Source organism: Phyllostomus hastatus, unplaced genomic scaffold, assembly GCF_019186645.2.
Source record: "Phyllostomus hastatus isolate PE091 unplaced genomic scaffold, TTU_PhHast_1.1 phas_contig_468, whole genome shotgun sequence".
NCBI classification, from domain to species: domain Eukaryota; kingdom Metazoa; phylum Chordata; class Mammalia; order Chiroptera; family Phyllostomidae; genus Phyllostomus; species Phyllostomus hastatus.
The window spans coordinates 4,448,849-4,464,312 of NW_025333884.1; the positions used below are offsets into that span (position 1 = coordinate 4,448,849).

At 50.2% G+C, this 15,464-nt stretch overlaps 2 pseudogenes; one reads left to right on the plus strand and one right to left on the minus strand.

Moving 5' to 3' along the window:
• Window positions 1-240: 240 nt before the first annotated feature.
• Window positions 241-14,081, minus strand: LOC123822927 (annotated as a pseudogene).
• LOC123823040 lies at window positions 9,310-9,691 on the plus strand (annotated as a pseudogene).
• Window positions 14,082-15,464: the final 1,383 nt, after the last annotated feature.

Below are 15,464 nucleotides of genomic sequence, written 5' to 3' on the forward strand. Positions count from 1 at the left end.
TTGGGTCGAAGCAACGGCTGCCCTGTCCTGCTGGTGGGTTTTGTTCTGCATCCTTTTGTATTTGGCCCGACGGTTCTTGAACCACACCTGGGGGGCCAGGGGACAGGGAGGAAGTGTCAGAGGACAGAGGCTCGGAGCTTCCGCCTCTGCCCGGGTGTGAGGCGGCCCCCGTGGGGGAGGAGAGCCGGCCGGCCTCACGCATCTCCCTCCGCCCGCGGACCCAGCTTCTGGCTCCGGGGTTCAGTGGCCTCGGCCTGGGGCGCCCAGGGGCCAGGACGCGCGCGGTCTGCCCGAGAGGATCCCGGGTTCGGAGGGCTCCTGAGGCCCGGGCATGGGGAGACGCCAGGGCATGAGTTTGGGGTTAAATGCCTTGGCGGGTCTGCACCGCAAGGGTGAGGGCGGCTCGGGGCTGGGCCCTGAGTCCCCAGGGGTGACCCAGGGCGGCACGCGGCTGCTCTGGCCCCTCGTCGCCCCGGCTGCTGCGGCGCAGGACCAGGGCGGGCGGCCTGTGGTCTGGACGCCCCCGGGAGCGGGTCGGGAGGCACCTGCACTTGCTGTTCCTGCAGATTCAGCCTGGCCGCCAGGGTCTCGCGCTCCTCGTACGACGGGTAATGATTGTTCTCGAAGAAGCTCTCCAGCTCCTCCAGCTGTTCCACACTGTACACGGTGCGCTGCTGACGCACTCTCCCCCTTATGGTGTTTCGGGGCAGCGAGAAGCCTGGATGAAGAGGAAAACGGGGTCGAAGGAGCCCCACAGACAGTCCCCCGGCCGCCCTACCTGGGCCAAGCCCCGGGGAGCAGTTGGGATGGGGTGGGGTTCGAGGGCTGAGGGCCGGGACGGCGCTGTGGGTGCCCTGTGGTTTCTGGGCCAGCCGCCAGGACCCTCCACCTTCCCACCCGGCCCATCACGGGTCTACGCCTCAGTCTCCACCTCTTCAAAATGGGCGCGAGAACAGCGCCTGTGTTACTGTCACAGGGCCCATAGCCCGCAAAAGCAGGCAGGGGGCCCCAGGCTCACCCGGGCCTCACCAGGCTGCACTCGCTGCCGGAGCCACGCCCGACACTTGCAGGAGGCTGCGGTGTGCCGGGCCCTCTGCTCATCACGCTCCCCACAGTAGCTTCCCACCCCCAAACTCACTAGGCCCTCCCAGACAAGGGGCCCTGGTCTGCACGCCCAGGAGCCGGGCAGCCTCCGCCTGGAAACCGCCGGCACAGCCTTGCCCTCGGCCTCCTCTCCCTTCCCGCCACCACTGCCCAGACTCACCCTTGGAATTCTCCCCTTCTTCCATCCTGGATGCTTCTGAAGTTGCTGAGTGGGAAGTTCTGTATTTAAAGTCTGGGCCTTAAATACCTCTGGGTGGGACGTCAGGGTCCTGAGACCAAACACCTTTCGTACCCTACAGGCCCCACCCTACAGGAGAGGCAATTACAGACTAATCCTTTTCCCGAGAAACTCCAAGGTGTGAAGCCTGTTCTAGAGGCTAAAATCCTCAGAGACAAGACAGCCTGGGGCTGTGGATGGGGGTAGAGGGAGGGTAGGTGGGGTAGGTGGGGTAGGTGGGGTAGGTGGGGTAGGGAGTGACGGCAACTCAGTGGGAATCGCTGGAAACATCCCTCGGTGGTCCCGCCTGTGCCCGGGGCTCAGCTTGTTCCTTCCCGGTCTCCCGCATCCCACCTGCCCCACCGCAAAGCAGCGTCCTCCCACCTGCCCGGAGCCCACGGGAACTCCACAGGCCGTGGTCCACGGTCCCCCAGGACCGGGGGGGAGGGGCGGGGTTCAGACACGCTGGCCCTTCCCGCCGCTCCGACTGGTCCGGGCGGGTTTCCCTCCGCGGTGGCGGCGGCAGGCGGTGCAGGAGGACAGTTGGCCAAAGTCTCTCGTGAACGAATGAACGGGGTCTGGCCTGTGTGTTCGTAGTCACCGCGTCCAGCCCCTCCGGGGGGCGTAGACCCGCGGGAAAAGGTCAGGCGGGACTCCTCGCCTGTCCAGGGTCTGCTGGGGACTCGGGTCAGGGGGCAGCTCACCCCCTGACGCGCACCCCCAGGGACTTTCACTGTACTCCGAGCCAGTGGCAATAGACTGGGGGGTTCAAGTGCAGAAAGGGACACAGCAGAGCCATCGCCTGGTGGGGGTCAGCTCGCGCCCCGAACTGCGGCTTCCAGGCTCCCCTCGGCCTCTCGCTCTTCTCCGCGGAGTCTCCTGCTTCTTAGGGTCACGCTGGACCCCAGGCCCGACGCGGGCCTTGACGGCCACACGGGAACGCCCAGCATTTCCCTGGTCTACAAACGTGAGGAGAGGCCCCTTCTCTCTGCTGGTGCAAGGGAAGTGAGTGTAACGTTTTGCTGGTTCGATGGGCAAAGATGAGGACAGGGGCCACCCTGGGCTTGGCGGCGGAGCGGGTGGGGAGCCTGGCCTGTGATCTTTGGGAGCGGGGACTTGTTTCTGCGCCGGACTCGGGGTTATCCGTCCGCCTACCTCTGCCAGAGACCATGAGGAGGACCCCAGTCCTTATGTAAATTGAGCTTTATTGTCTCACGGCAGTGATGGGGACTGGGGAGAAGCTAACACCATAGAAACCGCAGAGGTGTGTCAGTAGAGGGGGTTGGAAAGGACCTATAGCGCTTGTCTGTATGCTTTTGTGGAAGGTTCAAAGAACAACTTGTAGGACCCAAAGAAAGAATTGAATCGGGGACACAGATACTTGCACACCTGTCTACACAGCTGCCTGGTTCAAAATAGACAAAAAAGTAGAAACACTGCCAGTTTCCACCCAGGGACGAAGGGAGAAACAGAATGTGGTTTATCCACACAAGGGATGCTGTTCAGCCTTATGAAGGAAGGAGGTTCTGATGTGTGCTGCCCCAGGGACAAACCCGGACAGTTCTGTGTAAGAAGCCAGACAAAAAGAGGCAGGGCAGCTGCCGGGGGGTGGTGGCCGTGAGGATTGCTTTCATCTGTCCTGTATTTCACAAACTCCCTTGGACTCCCAGGCCAGGTGCCGGGTCTGTTGAGGTTTGAATTCCCAAGGTCTTCGTCGCTGTCAGCTGGCCCACCTCCCAGCCCCACCTGGCATTCCCTGCCCGCTGGATGGGCTGGAGGGATGCATCCAGCTGAGAGACCCCACTCTTGCCTCCAAGGTGGGTGCCTAGGCCAAAGGCACAGCCAGCCTGGCCTCCGGCCTGCAGGGAATCAAGTCAAAAGATCAAAAGTTGCTCCCGGAAACCCAGCCACCCGCAGTCTCCCGACCAGCTCTACCCGGCAATGTCCATGTTCTAGTGTCCATCGGGACCCCCGGGGCCTGGCTGGAACCCTACTTCACCTCATTCATCGGCCACAACCAGGTAAGTCTGGCTTTCAACAGGTGACATTGAGATGCAGGGAAAAACGGGTATTTCAGGTATAGTCCGTACTATACCTGACATTCAAAAATCTGACATTATACTAGAGTTTTCATTTACCAAGAAAAGCAACTATTGTTTTTTAAAAATTTATCCTTCTTTTTTTTAAGATTTTAAAATTTATTTTTAGAGAGGGAAGGGAGGGAGAAAGAGAGAGAAACATCAATGTGTGGTTGCTGGGGGCCGTGGCCCGCAACCCAGGCATGTGCCCCGACTGGGAATCAAACCTGCTACACTTTGGTCCGCAGCCCGCATTCAATCCACCGAGCCACGCCAGCCAGGGCTGCAACTATTGTTTTTATAATTCATAAACGCTATGTTTCTGAATTTGTCTTAGTTTCTCTTTTGAACCTTGAAGTGTGGTCCAGTTGGTGAGGGTGGGTTATGTGGAACGGCCACGCCCCTCACGTGAACTGCGGACTGCAGAAGCAGATGCTTGTTGGGGTTTAGTGTATTAAGACCTCATTGTCATTTCAGTGCTCAGCTAAATCAATTCTACTTGTAGCACGTATTGTTTTCTACTTCAATCTTAATGTGATTTTCAGAAATTAAAAAACAAAACAAAACAGTAAGATACACTTTTTTTTAATGTCCCTGAAAGGTTACTCTTTATAAAATGGAACAATAATAATATACTTACTACTGACTCCTGGAGAGATGGGAATTTCTAACGCTGACATTCTAAGATCATCTTTAAAATTTTCTCAGTCTATGATGGATAGCCTCATCTTTTTGTATCTTGTTAATATAACCATGTCTTCCCTAAAACTAGAATGACTTGTCTTCATATTAAGTTGTGAGCTGTGTTCTCCTGGAAAGAAAACGTACACCGAGAGCCCTGTAAGAATTATTTCTACAAATACCAAGGCTTATAGGAAAATAAGGCTGGGCAAGTCACTCAGAATTTATGCAACATTGTAATCAGAGAACTGAAAAAACAAAACAAAACAAAAACTAACCCAATCACAATCTTGATTGAAATATTAGCATCATGCATAAAGGTGTGTTGAGAATAATACATCGTTATTTTAGTGACATGGGATTTTCCCTTAAAAGGCATAGGTGGGGGCAGTTTGGAGGCAGGAGTGTGCAGAAGGGTGGACCCTGCCAACACAGATGCGGTGAAAATGTGCAGTTAGGGTGGCCAGCGGGGAGGGGGGGCGGGTGTCGGGAAGCTGGTGCGGAAGGCGAAGGAACTGAGAAAACCATACTGACTATCACAAAGCAGAAATGGGGCTGTGGAGCACAGCGTGGGAAACGCAGACAATAGCATTGTAATAACGAGGCGTGGTGCCGGGTGGGTGCTGGAAACAGCAGGAGGAGCACTTTGTAGAGTAGGGATATGGTGGTCTCCCCACTGTGTTACACACCTGAAACTAATGCAAAACCATATTCAATGGAAATGATAATTTAAATGAACTTTTAAATAAAAATAAATAAAAACAATTTGAAAGCACAATGACGGAAGATATTGTGCTTTATGGAGGATATAGCACAATTATGGAGTTGCATACATTTTGAGTGACTTGCCCAACCCTATTTTCCTACAAGCCAGGCATGGAGCACTTCTAAGACAGAGCCTTAGCCAAACCCAGGGCCAGCTCCTGAGTGACAGGGTGTGCGCCCAGGCCGTGCCATGGGTCCAGTGCTCCTGAGTGTGGCGTTTGCAGCTGCACAGGCTCGCTTTGCATTCATTCCGCTGCCTTCACTTATGGGTGCAGACATCCACGTGCTGGGATGAGCCATGTGAGAACCAAGGGGACTTCTGCCCCTTCCCGAAATCCTTTGCCCATTTGCCAGTCCTGTGTGAGCAAATTCACGTCTATGAACCAAGTGATGTCACAGGACATATTTTACTCATTCTTGTCTATGCACACACCGTCTTTCTGGTTTTCCCAACTTCGCTCTCACCAGTCCCTGGGGCCAGAATGCTCTCCACTTTCTGTCTGCCGTCTCTTCCTCTGGACTCTCAGTCTATGCTAAGGCTCATCTCAAATGTCACCTCCTCCAGGAAGCTGACCTTGATGCTCTTAACCCAATGGGAATAATTGTGGTGTACTCAGAATGCACCTTTTTAAAGGGATTTTTATTATGCCTCATATGTTGATATTTTAGTGTTTCTCTTTTTCTCCCTTCTTGGCCATAACTTGCCCTGATAGCCACTGCCTGGTTTATTCATCCCATCAGGAGGTTGTGAGTATAAATCTCTGTAACCTTAGAAAAAGCCCTACACCTATATGTATGAGTACTGCTATATTTGTGTTAACTTGAATAATACTTTATATACTGAAGGCATAGAGATTTCTGCGGAGTTGATCATTTATAATGTTATCCTGATACATGCTATGCACTGCTGAAGAAACAGTTCAATGCTTTTGATTTTTGTTGATAAATAAGCTTTCAAAAAATGCTACTTATAAACGTACTAAAGAAATGTTCAGCGAAAGCTGGTGTTGTCTGTGAGTCGCAGAATACGAATGTGGACTTTGTGGCCTCTGTTGCATTGAAGGAACTTTCAGAGACAACATTCTGTATCAGGCTGTATAGGAGGTTATTAACCAAACCACTGTAGATGGGTCAGGACTGCAAACTGGCCTCAATGCCACGGTAACAAGTCCTTAATGGCAAGAATAAATAGGGAGTTGTGAGTTAAAACTTTTAGTGAGAGAAGCTCGGGGGGCTACTTTCTTCTCTGAAAATATAGAGATGCTGAGAAGAATATGTAACGTGTACTCTGCCACATTACTTTCTTTCTAAATTTATCCCTTTATCTCCATTCCTCCCTGGATTGCATCTTTGTCTCCTGCTGCGTGGGCCGTCCGGATGGCGCAGAGAGGCCCAGAGGGCCACCAGACGAGCGCCAGATGAGCACCCGTCACTGGTGGCCCAGTGAGCACCAGACAGCCTGTCTCACTCCAGGGACAGGAGAGACCTGCAGCCCTGCCGCGTCAGACCTGGCGTCCCTGTGGGGTAGCTCTGCAGATGCCCTTCAGCGAGCTCAGGTACTCACTTCTTGTCTTCGTTTCTAAGGGTTTGTTATCTTTAATAAAAAAAATAGATTTTGAAAAAAAAGAGCCCTGGCTGGTGTGGCTCAGTGGATTGGATGCCGGCCTGCAAACCGAAGGGTCACTGGTTGATTCCCAGTCAGAGCACCTGCCTAGGTTGTACGCCGGGTCCCCTGTAGGGGACACTCAGGAGGCAACCACACATTGATGTTTCTCTCTCTTTCTCCTTCCCTTCCCCTCTATCTAAAAATAAATAAGTAAAATCTTGAAAAATAAGAAAAAAAAAGAGCACAAGGTTTAAAAAGAGAGAAGAAAAGTGGGTTTCGAGTTTTATCCAGTGCTCCTCTCGTGTGTACTGAGACGACAGGATGCTCTCTTTCAGAGAATGAGGCGGCAAACTCCCTTCCGCGGTCCCTGACCCTCACACCCTCCTTGCGCTGCTGAGACATGGTTCCCGAAGTGAATGTGGCTGGGCCTGGGTACCACCAGTGCCACTCTCCCTCACACACGCTGGCCCTCGGCTGCCCTGGCTCCGGGCCTGTCCTCCCCCGCATTCCAACGTTCCTGCCAGGCTTCTGACAGTGAGGTCCCGCAGGCCTCCAGGGATGAAGTGAGGAAGGCTCTCTCTCTGTCAAGGCCTCGAGAGTTCGCAGAAGACCAGGGTCATTTCTTCCTTGGTTGTTCTGTGACGTCCTCTGAGGAAGCCAAATGCTCGAGGCATGTTTCTCTGTGAAAATCTGAAATGATGGATTACTGGTCTTTACTAGATTCCCTATTGTGTGTGTGTGTGTTTGCTTTGGGTAGTTGTATTTTCGGTTAGTTGTGTTTTGCTAGGAATGTGTCCTGTAAGTTTTCAAATTTCTCGGCATAAAATTGTTCATAATGTCCTCTGGCCCTCGCTCCTCGGTGTCTTTAGTGGCAGATCTTCAGTCACGTCCCTCCTTCGTTCTTGATCCTGTAGTTTCCTTTCCTTTCTCTCGGTGTTTGCAGGGGCTATTGATTGTATTAGTTTTTTTTTTTTAACAAAATATGTGTTGTTTTTTTCTATTGTACATTTTTTTACATCACAACATTGTTTATTATATGAATTTTTTACAAGGCAAACAAAAAATACAGAGATGAATGCAGATATATGAATGCAGCTAAAAGCAGAATGATGACTTTTTTCTTTTTAAGAGGCCATGATTCCCATTTCTAGTAAAATAAAGAGACTGAGCATAGATAGAAATAGGTTGGTTCTGAGCTCCACAGTTTTGCCTGGAAATGATCTATAAATGCATTTTCCTCCTGCTACTTCCCATAAAGTATAAAAAGGGAATTAAAGGAAAATTTCCTTTAGATGCTATATTCTATTTTAGCAGGGCCAATATATGGGCAATACCTAAATTAAATGTTATTAGAAAAATAAAGCAGAATGAGATTCTGGCTAAAGAGGGAACTCAATGAGAATAATATATATTTAAAGAATCCAAAACAACAAACAAACAAACAAACAAGCCAAAAAGGCTGTTATAAAAAAGCTCTGGGTGCCTGGTAGGCATGCATGTTCTTTTTTCCCTGTGTGGTTTTAAACAGTGGAAGTGTCAGGAACGGGGTCAGCATGGTAAACAAAATTACAGTACAGCACACGCTGCACTGGGTGGAACCTTTGTGTTATAGTGGTCAGAGGGAAGCACAGTGTGTATCATATTATGGCAATTCATCCTCGGTGAACACCTTCCAGAGTCCTTTTCTTTTGGAATCCCCTGTAAACAGTACAACCACCAGAACACGATTGTACAATAGTAAAATGTTTTCTTGCATTAAATTGAAGACATCTGTTTAATTAAAAAAAAAGAAAGAAAAAAATAGAGGAAAGGTTCTTAGAGCTGTCGGTTTCTAAGTACACAACACCCTAGACAATTCAAGGCATCTTAATCTCCACTAAGAACAAAAAATAATAATAATTTTGTCACGCTGTCAAGTCCATCATTAAGGATAAAACTGGTGCAAATTGGTCGAATGTTCACATGGACCCAACAAACGCTGGTGGCCAAGCCGGCGTGTTGGCCCCTGACGCGCAGCTGGTGGTCGGTGGAGGGTTTGGAGCGCCTCCCCTTTCTTCTTGTCCCTTCCCAGGGTTCTCGGAGAGCTCTGTTGTTCTAAAACACGTTGTCCAGCTTCCTGTTTGCTTTCTCATCTTCCAACCGACAGCATTTTTCCTCTATTATTATTTTTTCTTTTTTTAATAAAGAATATGACAAGACGGGATAGTTGATTTCTTTGTTTTTAAAAAAAATTTATTTATTTATTTTTAGAGAGGGAAGGGAGGGAGAAAGAGAGAGAGAGAAACATCAATGTGCAGTTGCTGGGGGCCGTGGCCTGCAACCCAGGCACGTGCCCTGACTGGGAATTGAACCTGTGACACTTTGGTTCGCACCCCGCGCTCAATCCACTGAGCTACACCAGCCAGGGCTTTTCCTCTCATTCTTGGTGTTGTGCTTCCAAAATTCTTTTTCGCTTGCTCATGGCGCCGTTGGAGCTCAGCTTCAGAGTCCTTCAGTTTCTGAACTTTTCCTTTGACCTTCATCTCCAACACCTGCTCTGTCTGCGTCTTCTTTGTCTGAGCTCCATGCTCCCTTCTTTCTTCTTCCACTTGTGCTGGGAGGCTCTTGGGCAGCCGCCCTTCAGTCTCATTGTTATCACCCCCATTGTAAGTCACTAAGTCGCAGATGCCCGTTCTGTGCTCCCACAGTCCTCACAGTGGGCGTTATTAGTGAATCTTTCAGGTCCTGCACATGTGTTCTTATCGACATATTTCTTTTCTTTTTTAAAATATATTTTATTGAGGGGGTCCTTCGGCGGCTCCTCTCGAGGGGTGACATTCAGCTGGCTTGGAGGACCACAGAATTTCCACCTGGCAACCATGGTCCCATTTGTCCATAACCTCGCAGAGAAGGTCCCAGTGCTGGTAAATGCTGCTGTGGCTTACTCAAAACCTCGACTGGCCACATTTTGGCACTATGCCAAGGTTGAGCTGATTCCTCCAACCCCTGCTGAGATCCCAACAACTATACAGAGCTTGAAAAAAATAGTAGTGCTCAAACTGGTAGCTTCAAACAGCTCACAGTTAAGCTGTGCTGAATGGTTTGGTGGCGACTGCGGTGTGGATGTGGTTTTACGTTGGCGAGACCATAGGTAAGCGTGGCATCATTGGCTATAATGTTTGAAGATCAACCTTTAACATCTATTTCTTTTTGGTTTATTATTTGAATGTTCTTGGACTATGAATAATCAGAATGGTATTTGAATTAAAAAAAGATACTTCAAAAAATATATTTTATTGATCATGCTATTACAGTGGTCCCATTACCCCTCCTTCCTTCCCCTCCACACTGCACACCCTCTCCCACCCACATCCCACCCTTTAGTTCATGTCCATGTGTCATAAGTTCTTTAGCTTCTACATTTTCTATACTATTCTTGCCCTCCCCCTGTCTATTTTCTACCTACCATCTATGCTACTTATTCTCTCTACCTTTTCCCCCTCTCTCCTCCTCCTACTCCCCTGTTGCTAACCCTCCCTGTGATCTCCATTTTTGTGGTTCTTCTCCTGTTCCAGTTGTTTGCTTAGTTTGTTTTTGTTGTTGTTTTAGCTGTGGTTGTTAATAATTGTGAGTTTGCTGTCATTTTACTGTTCATATTTTTTATCTCCTTTTTCTTAGATAAGCCCCTTTAACATTTCATAAAATAAGGCCTTGGTGATGATGAATTCTTTTAACTTGACCTTATCTGAGAAGCCCTTTATCTGCGCTTCCATTCTAAATGACAGCTTTGCTGGATAGAGCAACATATTTCTTAGAGTTGTGAAATCACAACGTTCACCATCTTCACCTTCAGCAATGCCCCGAGGATACTGCCTTCCTCTGACCCTTTTGCTGTTGGCTTCAATGATGGTGTTACTATGAGCACAGCAAGATGTGAATGGTCCTTTATGTTTTCAGCAAGCGTATTTTCTTCTTCACCCTCTGTGTCTGGACATTCACATATTTTCATTTTATGTTCCTGGATTACTTTCATGACCTGTTGTTTAAACTGTTGTGAGGCAGGAGATAGTCAGGAAGGAAGCTCCAGAGGCCCCTCAGGGCTGAGGTAGAAAACATCTATACATGACAAAGACCCCCTAAGGCGGGTTGTTCCTGTTTTCTGGGATAACTCTGAATCATAGAATGCGCCTGTGCACTACCCCTGATTCAATATAATATCATTATAATGAAATAACATTGTGGGACTCCCTTCTCCAGTAGCCAATCAAGAAAATCATGGGAAACCACACATGCGCAGTAACTTTGAAATCCAACTCCTTGTACCTGCGCAGGAAAAGCCCGCCAAAGACTAGCAAGGGGGCTTCTGCCCCTATAAGAATAGAATCCCCCAGCCCACGTGCCCCTTCTCTGCTCAGAGTTGGCCCACTCCCGTGTCCTGTGGAGTGTACTATCACTTAATAAAACTTCCCTCTTTCTTTATGCTATAAACTTTGTGTGTTCCGTTCAATTCTTTGTCCTCGATCACTAAGAACCTGGTTACCTGTGCACACCTGTGACAGTTGGTGCTCCTCTGGTGTGAGTGGTTCTGTTTTGGCAATAAGTGGGATGGTGTTCACTTGTTCACGCAAATGCTCCATACACTCAATACCCAGCGGCTGGCGTCCGTGTCCTGAGGGAGCGATGAAGGACGGACAACCCTGAGCCCTGTCATCAGGCACTGGACGTCCGTTCACTCGGGATTCTGTGTGTGGGTGGCCCTCAGACTTACTGTCCATGCAGTCCATAACAGGCTGCCAGCGATTACTAGTATCCACGGCATCTCCAGATTCTGGGGTACCGACTATTAGGAGGAGCATCTGAACCGCACCTTCTCTGATTAGAATTTTGGACTGTCCCTCCTGTGCAGTCTTTTGTGTTCTGTGGGGAGGCCCTGGATGCTCTGAGAACACACATCTGGGAGGAACAATGAGTGGATGGGCGTTGGCTGTCCCAGTCCAGACTCACCCACTGCTGTAAGCATGAACTCCAACCCTTTCTCCGCCGACTTTCTGTGTGCGGGGTTTGGGGGGTGTGCAAGCCCCACAGAGCATCAGGGTTCTTCTGCTGAGCCCCCCCGGCGCTGCTGTTGACACTCCTCTCCTCAGCAGCAGCGGGTCTCACCCTGACCCCATTTTTCCATTTCACCAGTTTCTGTTCTTATTTCTTCTTCCCTCTGTCCTCACTGGTTGAGATTGTCACCAGACAGGAACCTGGCCCTGAGCAGGTCTGCCTGGGACCAGGCGGCAGTGTGCTGCGGGTTCTGGACTTTGGTGGGAAAGATTTCATAACATCTGTACAGGTGACTATGAGGGTGCACTTCCTAAAGCTGGGGATGGTGAAGCAGGCAAGGGCTTAGCACAGAAGAAGCTACAGGAGAGCCCAGGCGGGGCTGCCTTAGCTCGCTGGGAAGTCAGAGAAAAGGGGCCTTGGGAGCAGGTTCAGAGGATTAACCTGGGTCGAGCCACCACTGCCCACTGCTCCCCTGGTTGGAAGCCTCGTGGGGACCCTCAGTGTTTAGGAGATGCTGCCTGAGGGGGAAGAATGGGGGAAGGGATTGGTGTGAGCTGCGCCCAGAGAGCGAGCCTGCACGCTGGGTCCTTTGTCTTGAGTTTTTCTCTCTCTCTTGCAGGTAGAATCTCAGGGAAGGTCTCAGGGGAGGGTTCAGTAGAACATTCATCAGTTTTCAAGGAGTGCTCTTTCATTTCAGGGTCCTAGTCTTCACTGATTGGCTGGCACCTGGGCAGGGGATCCTCAGTAGCTGTAGCTCATGCTGGAGTCACCCACGAGGTTTTGCGGTTTCCCTGGGCCTGGAGATAAGATACAGCTGAGGGTTAGATGTTATCTCTTGGGAGGGGAGCTTTTGCCTTTGGCACTCGGCCAGTGCATTCAGGGCTCACTCTCTCAATTTCCCTATTTTACTGCCAAGGGATTTTTCTAGCTTCTTCCTGTCCTGCCTGTTGATACACTTCAAACGGTTAACTTCAGTCTTTGTTCTGCTCTGATATCTGATATCCGATATGGCATTTAACGGAGGAGAGAAGCGAGAGGACCTTGGAACGGTATGAACAAATGTGTGCCAATACATTTGATGCCTTAGAGGAGACAGACAAATTCCTGGAGAAATTCGAGTTCCTGGAGAAAGTTTAAAAGCGACTGTACAGCTGGTCGGTCAGTTACATACACAATGAGCCTTGCTACGAACAACTCTGGGCTCTGACGCTTTGCTGGTGAGTTCCGTCACATATTTAAGGAAGAAACAATGCCCACTGCAGACCGCCCTCCCGCCCTCCGTCCAGTCTGCTCTCTCCCTCCCTCGCCGTGTTCCTCCTTCTCGGAGTATGGGTTCCCCTCTGGTTTCCCTTGGTCCAGTTTCCCTCACTCTCTCATCCCTTCTTTATTTTGAGAGTGCTGAAAGCTTAATCTTTTTATTATCATTAATCTTTATCTGATCACATATTTTTTATTATTTATTTGAGAGAGAGAGAGAGAAACATCAGTCAGTTGCCTCCCACATGTGCTCGGACCAGGGATCGAACCCCAAACCTTTTGGTGTACAGGACGATGCTCCAACTCACAGAGACACCTGGCCAGGGTTGAAAGCTTGGTCTCTGGAGTCACCAAACTAGAGTTTCCCTGCAGGCTGTGTGACCCCAGGGTCACCCCATTCTCATGTCTTTGTGGCCTCATCCCTCACCTGAGATGCCTGGGAAGGTGGGGGCTGGATTCTGTTTGTCTTGGGAAAGTCACTGCACCCCGCCCCCCACCCCAGTCCATCAAATAGCAGACAGGGAGGTGGGCCCTCCCTCAAAGAGGGAAACATCACAAGGCAAGTGCTAAGAGCGCTTAGCACTCTTAGCTGGGCATGGGGTAAGGGCCTGCTGGAGTTTAGCCGTGATTTGATTGTCGTTGTGGGTCCCAGGCATGACCTCACACGGAGGGGACAGGAGTGGGTACAGCACCCCCTAGTGAAAACTCGGATGTCCCCACAAAGTCCCCTCCCCTGCGGGACAGGAGTCTGAACCTAATCCCCACTAATTCTCCTGCCCTTCTGCTGAGGCCGAGCCTTCTGGGTAAGAGGATTGGAGCATTTGCTAAATTAGTCCCGTTGGGGGACAGAGGACACAGCAGGAGGGCCAGGAGATCAGGAGGGAGGACGAGGACACGGGGGTGCAGGGGGAGATGGACGGAGGCGAGGAGGCAGAGAAATGTGGGGATGGCCAAAGAGTTCATTTGGTGTTTTTCACAGAAGACGGTCTAGTAATGTTTTGTTGTCTTTAAGTTTCTCCGAAACAGTTTTTAGACTGTACTGTGGCAGCTGTCCTAGCAGCGTGCATTTAGAAAAACTTGTCAAAACTGGTGAATTTTTGTGTAGCCATTTTAATATCGAAGGTGGAAGAAAAGAAACAACAATTTTGGCATATCATGCTTTATTATTTTGAGGAAGGTAAAAATGCCGCTGAAACACACACACAAAGGCCTGTGAGGAGACGGTGCTGTGACCGATCAAACGCGTCAACAGTGGTTTGCGGGGTTTCCTGCTGGAGATTCCTGGCTGGGCGGTGCTCCGGTCCCACGGAGACATTTGCTGAGAACCGTCAACGTTATACCTCATGGGAGACAGCTGACATTCTCAAAGTATCCACATCAATAGAGTTATTGGTGAAAGTGAAAAATGTGTATTTTAATTTTATGGGAAGAAGTAAGCAGACTGTTTGGCCAGCCTGACGCTTGCCGAGGAAGGAAGGAGGGACCTGAGAAGGGAGGCCGTGGATGTGAAAGACGGGACCAAAAGTGGGGAGGGGTGGGGGAATGCCAGGGGGACGTGGCAGGGGTGCATCCCCACAGGTGACACGGGAGTCGCAGGGCCACCTGCTCCTGGTTTGGACCTGGGCGGGTGTCCTGGCCTCCCTGCCTCGGGTTCCCGTCTGGGAGACAGGGATGACACTGACCCTGCCTGCGTGTGAGAGCGTGTGTCTGCTGGGTTGTTCTGAGAACTCAGAGTGCTAGGACTTGCTTTTACCGCCGTCTGGCTGATGGCGCCTGCTCAGTGAATTTGTCTCTCTCTTTTTTTTTTTTCCCCTAGCTGGTGCGTGGAGGTAAGCTACACGGACTGTAAAACGGGCCCGTTTGAGTGTCCAGAGTGGGTGCCTGTTGGCAGCTGTGGCACCGCACCACAGTCGAGACAGAGAACACGTCTAGCTCCCAAGATTCCCTCTCACTGAGTTCCGCCTGCTGACCCCAGCTCCTAGCAACCCAGGCTGGCTTCCTGCCTCTACGACACCCCCTTTTCTAGAATGTCACATATGTGGGACCACACATCACGGACTGCTTGGGGCCTGTAGTCTCTCCCTCATCAGTGCGCTCTCCACCGCTGTTGTTCTGTTCATCAGGTCACTGCTTTTTTTTTTTTCAATCCTCACCTAAGGTCAGGTTCGTTGATTTTAGAAACGGAGGAAGTGAGAGAGAAAAGGAAACACAGGTGTGAGACAGAAACATGGACGGTTGCCTCCCTACACGCCCTGAGGGTGGATTGAGTGGATGCTCCAACCACCTGCTTCCCACCCCACCACTGCCAGGGCGCCGGCTTTCGGTGTTGGGGGATGGCGCTGCCATGAACAGGGGTGTAGGAGTTTTTTTTTTTAAATATATTTTATTGATTATGCTATTACAGTTGTCCCATTTCCCCCCTTCTCTCCCCTCCACCCTGTACCCCCTCTCCCACCCACGTTCCGCCCCTTTAGTTCATGCCCATGTGTCATACTTGTGAGTTCTTTAGCTTCTACATTTCCCGTACTATTCTTGCCCTCCCACTATTTTCAACCTACATTCTATGCTACTTATTCTCTATACCTTTTCCCCCTCTCTCCTCCTCCCACCCGCCTGCTGCTAGCTCTCCATGTGCCCTCCATTTCTGTGGCTCTGTTCCTGTTCTAGTTGTTTACTTAGTTTCTTTTGGTTTTGCTTTAGGTGTGGTTGTTAATAATTGTGAGTTTGC